The sequence below is a fragment of the Crocodylus porosus genome, unplaced genomic scaffold, assembly GCF_001723895.1.
Source record: "Crocodylus porosus isolate Cpor-Errol unplaced genomic scaffold, CroPor_comp1, whole genome shotgun sequence".
NCBI lineage: Eukaryota > Metazoa > Chordata > Crocodylia > Crocodylidae > Crocodylus > Crocodylus porosus.
The window spans coordinates 86,409,405-86,419,597 of NW_017728943.1; positions in this window are offsets into that span (position 1 = coordinate 86,409,405).

Consider the following 10,193-nt stretch of genomic DNA (forward strand, 5'->3'; position numbering starts at 1 on the left):
TTAAGCACTTCACTGGATCAGGGTTAGAGTTCACCTTGTTGATCTCACTCTTAAGCATGGTTTCAAAGTCCACACCATAACTTATTATAAATCCAAATCAAGAGTCTCTTAAGCCCAAGTCTCTGTGGCCTTGCACATCCTGTGGTCATGTATTTACTAGTTCATCTTGAGTGAAAAAAGGCATAAATGGTGCAAGGCAATGAAAAATCAAGTTGCTTGTATTTTATATTAAATTTCCAATTTATGCCTTTAATATTAAACATTCACATTGAAAAAGAATGGGGCATAATGCAGGAAGAAAGATAATTAGCTTCTGAAAGAGCATGAATTCTCTACAAAACTTTACAGCATAAATTAGTGGTGCAAATTAACAAAATGTAATAGTAAGTCCTAATAATCAAATAGGAAACATCATTCACTTTGTATGTTTTGGAACTGGAAAACTAATAGCAGAAGATCTACCTGTGATATTGTGCCCAAATTAAATGGTCATTCTGACTAAAAGTTTTGCATCCCAAAAATTGCCATTCCAGTTTGCATCAATTTATAAGTGGAAGAAAAAAAAAGAAAGCTTAATTAAAGAATCCTTTAGAAGCATAACAAGCTTCAACTGACATCCAGAGGATCAGGATCAGGATCACAAGTCAATAGGAGGCTTAGGTTTTCCAGATACATAATTATGTCATACTATTAACTGTCTGGCACAATTATCTTGTCTCGCTGAGAACGGTGTTCAGCTACCAAAAGGGCAATCCCTGGGGAGTCTAGGAAATGTGCATTGGTTCACCTTGGCAAACATATAGTTGCTTCAAAGAGAAAACTGTCAAATCCAATCTAGAAATATAATAGAGCAATCTGAAATCAAGTACTTTCAGGATGTACATCCTTGTCCAAACTGCCTAGGTAGTTTGAGCTAGGATAAATACAAAATTAGAGATAAATTTGGAAAGTGATCAATTCTGAGGAATGGCTAAAGTTGATTGCAGAAATTGGCTGGTTAATTGATGTATATAGCAAATTCAAACTTGTGTTTTTTTCTGAAGCCTACAAAAGGAATTTAACTTAGGAAACTCCCAAAAGCCCAGATGTGATGGGCAAAATCTCTCTCTCTTCTAGCTCTGAAGAAATGCTTAAAAGGTCTTGAAAAGGAGCTTTTAAATAAATTCAAGCCATTCATGTCTTGACCCTGATCCTCTTTGAATTGCATTGTGTCCAGTTGAAAATGGGTGTAAAACATTACTAGAATTATCCATTTGCCTCTTGCTTTGAAATTGTAGAAGTATATATACAAACTGTTTTAAAAGAGATAGGGAAGAAAGAAAAAGCTTTTGAATGGCAACTGGCAGAGTCTTCCATCACTATTTCATGAAGGAAATGGGTTAGGAGCTCAGCTCTTTATCCTAAAATTGTTGAAAACTACTTCTGGATTGTAGCAAATTGAGTCCTTTTATTGAATACCTTAAAATGTTTATTTAATTCTTTTACTAGAATTATTCTTTGTAGCATAGATGACGCGTGGGGGGAGGGGGGCACAGCAGAGGGCTTTCCCCCCTGATATTGGCCCTCACCAGCCAGTGCTCCCTTCCCCTGCCATGAGTGCTGGTGGCACTTCCAGTTTTGCAATCTGCCACTGGTGCCTCCCCCACCCCCACCTCCCTGAGTCAGGAGGCACCAGCCCCACAACCCACCCACCACTTCAGTGCTGGTTTTATAGGTGTTCACTAGTGCTGAGAGCCTGGTCTAAGTAAGCTGGGGTGGAAAGAAGTGGTGGGTGGGTTGGGGAGCTAGTGGCTCCATAGGGGGTTGATCAGGTATGGGGAAGGGTTGTCTGGATCAGAGAGGTCTCCTCGCAGTGACTGGAGGTTATTTTTAGCTCTCCCCAGCCCCAGACAAACAACCTGTGCAGCCTGTGGACCAATCCCTTTCCCCCTAATCCCTCCTGTCCCTCCCCCCCCCACTTCAATTTACTTCATTCAGGCTCCTGGCACCAGCAAAGGTGTGCAAAACCAACACTGGGGGACCATGTACTGATGTTCAGGTAGATTGGTATAACTGTGCCTGTTCTAACTTAGTGCACCTCTCAGGTGAACTAAAGTTAGATCAGGCTGGCCATTTTTTGACCAATCTAACTTTCAGGGAACATTGATACATTTTGGCATTTAGATTGACTTAACGAGGGACTTAAGTGTAAGTGTCTTTTTACACGTTGCGCTTTCAGCTACTGATATTGATCATTTTTAGGTCTAGCTCAGGTTTGGAGCAGTCATACCTTAAGGCTAAAATCCTTCTCTGATGGTCTTCAACCTGCACAGCTGTGACTTCCCACTAGAGGTCTGGTGAGCAAGGGCTGAACTAAAAGCTATAGCTGTGAGTTGCTGCTACAGGGCTGGTGAACAAGGACAGTCTTCTTTCCCTGCTCTAGGTGGCTAGATCTCACTAGGTGGGGGTGTGTTGCAAAGATGGTTGGGGGGGACAGGAACATGAAGCTGGGAGGCAGAGAGTTAATGGGGTAGGGTGGGTAATGAAATGAGAAGCGGGGGTGAAAATAAAATGGAAGTGGAGGAAAGATGGTGAAATGAAAGTAGTCAACCACTGAAGGATATGGGAGTGGGGGGTGCTAATCATGCTTCCCAGGGTAACTGGGAGCTAGAAGCAGTGAAGGAAGGTATTTTGGGGGGGCAATGGCCCTGACCCCAGGAAGGGGTCCCATCTCATGGGGACTTGAGCTAGCCCCCTACCTTGTCTTCTCCCTCACTCCTCCTTAGACCTCTGGACCCACCTGTGCCTTGCGACCTGGCTGGCTATCATGTTCTCTTCAGGCTGTTTGCATGGAGTTGTACCTGTATGGGTGGGAAGGTCAAGTCCCTGGGGGTAGAAGAAGCATTTAGCTTGGTGCCAGAACTGCCTTCCTGGGCAGTAGGGTTCAGGGAGTAGAAAGTTTGTCCACACATAACAGTAGTGTTCCTCTTTCACCCTACATCCTGAGATGCTGAAACAGTGCGACTTCAGTGGCTCATTTGTGAGGAATGGCCACATATCAATTGAACATGAGCTGGGTAACATGAATCAGAGATAAAACTACCCTGGAGTGGCATAACTTTACAATGCCTAAAGTGTTCTAAAACTAGTTTCATATGTTAATGTGTGGACAATCCAGGGGTTAAGAGCTCCAGGAGCCACCTAAAATTAAGGTGCAACAAAGTCCTAAGCATGTGGGTGAACTAAATTAGATCAGGTGGCTATTTCTTACCCTATCTAGTTTCCCAAATGTCTGTATGTACCCTTAAATGGGCATTTGATTATGTTTCAACCCCTGTCTCCTTCCACCCATGCAGATGAATGACACTGCTTCAACTGTGTAGGTAGGGTACTTTTTCCAGAAGCTGGACAGGATTTATTTTGTCATGCATAAGAGAGATTCATGAGATGAGATAAGGTGAGGAAGCAGCTTGTATAGACTCATTATTCATTAGCTGCTAGAACTCAATCCAAATATGTCACAGCAACATCAACAGAGAAGTCTTTATAGAATCTGAAAACCTGTAATCGTTATAAGGACATGTGCACTGTAGGTAGTTTTACAGAACTCTTGGCACAAGAGATATTGTCACAAAGCTAGAGAAAAGGCAGACTTTCTTGCAACTGTTCTGTCATTTTGCTTCAGAAGCCAGGGTTGAATCATCTTTTTAAATTTCTAACTAAACCACCTGGCCAGGTACAGACAATATAGTTTTACTGGTGTAAGTGATGGGAAACTGGTCTATATCCATAACAGAACAGAAGTTTGGCACTCACAGTTTGGTTTTAAAATGTCGTAACCAGGTTTAAGATTTGCCTCCCCCCTACCCCAAAGGATGAATGTATGTTTGCTACTGGTTTAAACTGTACTGCTTACAGAAAACCATGTCATGTAGATCAATTGTGCCTTGGGCTTTTGGAATGTCTGTACCTAACCCCTGAGTTCAGAAACAAAACATTTGTCATCTTTGAGAGGAAACAATATCTCAAATCCAGTACCATGATTATGGAGCCAAACTAGAATTCCGTGCATAAAATCTGTGTAAGTGACAATTTAACAAGGAATCTATGCTGAGCAGGCAAAGGAAGGTGAAAGAAAAGCATGATCTTTCTAATCCAGAGTCAAGCTGTAGAGCAGCTTTACAGTCACTCTGTACCTCTTACTATAAACATTTTTGCTGAAGGAGAGGACATTATCTACTACACATGCACATCCTTAACAAGGTGGTTTTCCTCAGTGGAATCATAGAGTATGTCCAGACATGGGTGGATGTTTGATTCCTTGGGGACAACTAGCAGCAGTGTACCTTACACCGTAGTTACTTGTCCCCAGGGAACGCCTGTGCATTTAGCACATGGCAAGTTGCCCTGGGTAGGGTAGGGGAGGCTCAAGCAAGCACTGAGCTGGCCCCAAGGGGCATCTTAGGTTACAGGGGGTCAGGGAAGCCTGGGTGAGGGAGATTCCTTTCCCTCCATTGAAGTTGACCTCATGAAAGAACACCTTGACAGGCTGGATACCTTCAAGTCAGCTGGCCCTGATGGGTTGCACCCAAGGGTACTCAGGGAGCTGGCGAGCATCGTAGCTCATCCCCTGGCACAGAACTTTGAGAATTCTTGGTGCTCTGGTGAAGTGCTTGATGATTGGAAGAGGGCCAATATCATGCCTATATTCAAGAAAGGGAGGAAAGTAGATCCCGCAAACTACAGGCCCATCAGCATGACCTCTATCCTGGGGAAGGTCTTGGAAAAGATTATTAAGGAGGCCATCCTTAACAGACTAGCTGAAGGCAATATCCTGAGGGATACCCAGCATGGGTTTGTTGTGGGTAGGTCTTGCTTGACCAATCTCATTTCTTTTTATGACCAGGTGACTTTTCACCTGGACAAGGGGGAAGAGATCGATGTCGTATACCTCGACTTTAAAAAAAAGCCTTCGATCTGGTATCCCACGATCACCTCTTGGCTAAACTGGCTAACTGCGGCGTTGACGTCACCATGATCTGCTGACTGAGGAACTGGCTCTGTGGTAGGACCCAGAGGGTGGTGGTCGATGGGAGTCAACTGTCTCGGTGCACTGTGACCAATGGGGTCCCACAAAGCTGTGTCCTAGGCCCTATACTGTTTAATAGCTACATCAATGATGTGGACATTGGTGTCAGAAGTAGACTGGCCAAGTTTGCTGATGACACCAAACTCTGGGGTAAAGCATCCACACCTGAGGACAGGAGGGTGATCCAGGCAGATCTGGACAGACTTATGCAATGGACGGACGAGAACCTGATGGTGTTCAGCACTGTAAAATTCAAGGTTCTCCACCTTGGGAGGAAAAACCTGCACCATGCTTATAGGCTTGGTAGTGCTATGCTGGTTAGCACCACAGATGAAAGGGACTTGGGGGTCATGGTTGACCACAAGATGAACATGAGCCTCCAATGTGATGCTGCGGCTAATAAGTGAGCATAACACTGGCTTGCATCCATAGATGCTTCTCAAGCAGGGGGCTGGACTCTGATCCTCCAGGGTCCCTTCCAGTCCAAATGTCTACAAAATCTATGAAATCCCAGGGCTTTAGCTATGGCTATTTTGCCATGCTGAACCTATCTCCAGGTGGCTTGGCTCCACTTTTCAGCAGTGCACACTGCCCCTGTGTGCACTGTGCTGGGTTTTTTTCCCTGCATTTTTTTTAATCCCTGGATATCCAGGGGTCAAAAAACCCCATGGAAAAAAAACCTGGCACAGCGCACACTCAGGCAGTGTGGAAAAGACTGGACTATGTGGTATTTGACACTTCAAATATATTTGCGGCACCATATACTGCATGCTTGTCTGGACGCACTCATATAGTCCTGATTTGAGAGAGTGCATGAAGTTATAAGGTCCACTGACGTCATTAGAAGTCTCCAGAATGCCACTTCTGTCATAGGAATCATCCCAATTGAAAAACAATCCTTTTCCCTTCCATAACCCACAGTGTTTGCCTTTGGCAAAGAGGAGTCTCCTAAAATTGTAAAATATCTCCAAAAAGAAAAAAGAGAGAGAGTGACTATTACCATTATGTACTGTTTACAATGTATGTCACAATCACATCACTGTGCCAATCAGTGTACTAATATGGGATTTCCAACTCCATCTACTTTGTGCTGAGTTGATGAACAGGTTCACTGAACTGTTGCAGACTATTTGAAATAATCATTTATATACAACCGTGTTTATTATGGTCACTAATTTTGGAAAGCCTTCATGTAAACAAGCATGGTGAGACAAGGAGTAAGAAACCTGTCTCCATTCTACCTGTGGCCCAGCCTTTCTCAAGGAAAGATAATTTATCCCTAGAGCTTCAAAGGAAGAGATGGAAAAGGGACAGCACCAAGCTTCACTTTCAACATTCCAGCTGTGCAGAAGGGAGCGTGCTATATCCTTTAAAGTGGTTTAGCAACTTCCATGTTTCCCTTTGAGATGTTTTAAAGTTCCTGTGCCTCTCTGAGGAACAGTATCCTCTGTGCTTTTCTGGGAAGAAGAGCTTCATGTTACCTCCTATGCAGCCTTTTACCTAGGAAGCCCAGTTTAGTTCTGAAATCTCTGTCCATCCAACTCTAAAAGCCAAAATAAAAAGAAATGGAAAAGATGTTTGTGTGGGAGACAAATCACTGGCATCTTATAAAAACTAATACCATTTTGTTTTATCTTATTTTTGTTGCATTTAAAAAGGCTATGTAGGCTGCCTAGTTATTTTGTTCCTTTTGTATATATTTGATATGCCAACTGGTTAAAAATAACAGATCTCTTTAATTCACTTTACTGGGAGCAGGGACCATACTGATAAAATTAGATGTTCCTATTCCTGCTAATATCCCCTGCATTTAAATGTTATCTTCTCTGCTGCTTTATAAGTGAGCAGTGCATAGTGTTCTCTCTCATCTCCCACAGACCCCACACCTACTCATACCACCTTCTTTCACACCGTGATTCCAAAGAAGATTTTTGCCAGTATAGTTGCATGAATCATTGGCAATGAAACTATTTAATAATGTCAGTTCCAGAGAAGACAGAAAAAAAGGCTCTTACCTTACCAGTTTCCTCAGGACACCATTCATCACCAGACTGAGAGTATGTAGAAGTAACAAACATAAAAGTTGCCATCACTCACGGCACTGAACATCTTTAAAGGAATGGGAGAAGAAGATAAAATTTAAGGAGAGAGTTGATTAGGTCCAAATATTAGTTTGTCTTTTACTTCACTCCATCAGAGCCAAATGAAAGAATTCAAGTATATTTGTTTCCTTATCCTCTCTCTGCTCTCATCTTCACTAACATTTTACACCAATTCATTGCATTATGTTGTTAGCCAGTATTTTAAGCTCACTGGAATGGGGACTGTCTTTTACTGTATGTTTATTTAATGGAAGAAAGCAGGTTTCTGATTCCTGTTTAGAACCTCTAACTACCATTAGAATTAAAATGCATAATGGCAGTAGTTATATTTTGCCACATTATGTTCAGATGTGTACATTGCTCCCATAATTTAGGGCAGTGGTCTCCAACCTTTTTACGGAGATCTCTTTTTTTATTTAAAATCAACCCAAGATCTACTGTGTGTCAGTCCCTCCCCACCTTCCTCTTTGCAGGTCAGCTTGTGAGGAGGGAAGGGGGGTAGATTGAGGTAGAGGGAGAAAAAAATTATTTGGGGACATGCCCCTAACCAGGTAAATCTATGGGGGAAGGGGTGGGGGGAGGGGAAAGGGCCATGGCAGGGCAGGACAGATGGAGGCCCCAGCAGCAAGGGAGGGAGCAGGGCACAGGCAGGAGCAGGGGCTGGGGGGCATGGGGCCCTGGCCAGGCCAGATGGTGAGACAAGGGGAGGCCTGGGGAGCATATGCCCCCAAGACCTCCGCTTGTCCTCCACCCACTCCAGACCCTGCTCCTACTTGTGCCCTGCTCCCTCCCTTACTACTGGGGACTCAATCTACCCCCACTCCATGGCAGTGAGGGAGGGAGTGGGGCTGGGGAAGGGAGCAGGACAAAGCTGTGAGACACTTATCCAGGGGGCACAGGGATAGGGGGGCAGACAGCCCAGGAGGGCATAAGGGGTGTGTGCCCACAGATCTGTACACAGGGTAGGGTGGGCTGGGGCTGACATGGCACCAGGCTCTTCCCAGAGGGGGTGTTGCACTGGGCTGCACTTGGGTCAGGTGCTGGCAGCAGCACTGGAAGAGGGGCTGTGGGGGGTGAGGCTGAAGCCACCTGAAAATTCACTGGTGGTGGCGGCACTCGGATGGGGGCTTGGAGGGGGTATTGTGAATTTTTGGGTGCCTGAAGCACCCCCCACAGCATAGCCCCAATCTCAGTGATGCCACCCCCCAGGCCAAGCACAGCCTGGCCCAACACCCCTGCTGGAAAGAGCCCAGAACTGTCCTGGACCCAGTCCATCCCGCCCTACATGCAGATCCAGGGGCACATGCCCCCCATGCCCTCCCAGGCTGCATGCCCCCCACCTCCCTGCACCCCCCGGACAAGCTGCTTATGGCTCCATCCCATGCCCTGCCCCAGTCCTGCTCCCTGCCTTACAACTGCTGCAGCTGCCCATGCTGCCCTGAGTTTGGGGGGCATGTTCCTCATCTGTGCACAGTGGATGCAGCTGCTATTGTGGGCTGATCTTTGCTCCCCGAGCCCCACTGCAGCTGGTCTGGGAGCAGCTCAACCCTATGTGCATCCCACTGCTGGGCTAAGCCTTGTCCCCTGCCCATCTGTTGGGGAGTGCACGTGGCATCAGGCCACTCCCAGGCCAGCTGCAGCAGAGCTCAGGGTACAAGGCCCAGCCCACACTGGCCGCCACCTCCACCAAGCACAGATGGAGATGTACATGCCCCATGTGGCCTCTGCCAGGGTGCACAGAGCAGTGGGAGTCTCCTGTGCCCTATATGAGCCGCCTGGGCTTGATTCTCACACCACCCACCTGGCCAGGGCCCCACACACCCTCCCTCTGCTCCCACCTCTGCAGGACTCTGTCCCTCACTGCAGGGGCCTCAATCTGGTCCCTTCCCTCCCCCATAGATTGGCCTGCTAGGCTGGTAGAGAAAGGTGGGCACATGCATGCATTCATGCACACAACCCAGTTGGTGACCACTGATTTAGGGTATTGTTTGATAAGGATTCCATGGGTAAGGCATCTTTTTGGGCAGATAAACAGGTTTCAGTGCTCAGTTCTATATTATAATGGTAGGTTTATGTGCCTAAATTGTATGTGGCAATTGTACTCTAAGGCTTATCCTATTTCAGTTTATGTACTGCCACTTTGTGCCACTTGCACACAGTTTAGGATTCTTTTCCACACTGCAAAGTGTAACTGCTAGAAGTAAAATGGAGGAGGTGAAGGGCTCTTCAACCTTTTAGCTTACAGTGATTACACTCATTCACAAAGCCACAGAAAATTAGGGTTCGAAGGGAACAAATCTAGTCCAACCCCCTGTTCAAACCAGGACCATCCCCAACTAGATCATCCTTGGAGATTTTTTAAGACCTGACTAGACAAAGCCTTGGCTGAGATGGAAATTTCACAATTTCTCTGGGTAACCTGTTCCAGTGCTTCACTATCTTCTAATGAGTTTTTTTCTACTATCTAATGTAAAAATTTCCTTGCTGCAATTTGATACTATTGTTTCTTGTTCTGCCATCTGCCACCACTAAGAATAGTCTAGCTCTATCCTCTTTATAATCACCCTCATGTAGTTGAAGGCTATTAAATCCCCCCTGAGTCTTTTCTACTGCAGACCAAAAAAGTCTAGGTACCTCACCTCTCTTCCTAAGTCACATGCCCCAGCACCCTAACCATTTTTGTTATCTTCTGCTGGACTCTCTCCAAGCTGTCCACATCCTTTCTGTAGTAGGGAGCCCAACACTGGATACACTATTCCAGATGTGACCTAACCAGTGCTGAATAGAAAGAAAGAATCATTTTCCTTGATCTGTTGGCAATGCTCCTCCTAATGCAGCCCAGTACAGGCATACGTCGTTTTATTGCGCTTCGCTTTATTGCGCTTCACAGATATTGTGTATTTTACAAATTGAAGGTTTATGGCAACCCTGTGTCGAGCAAGTCAAGGAATCTACTCCTGGTGAAGATGCTGTGAACATTGTTGAAATGACAACAAAGGATTTAGAATATTACATAAACTTAG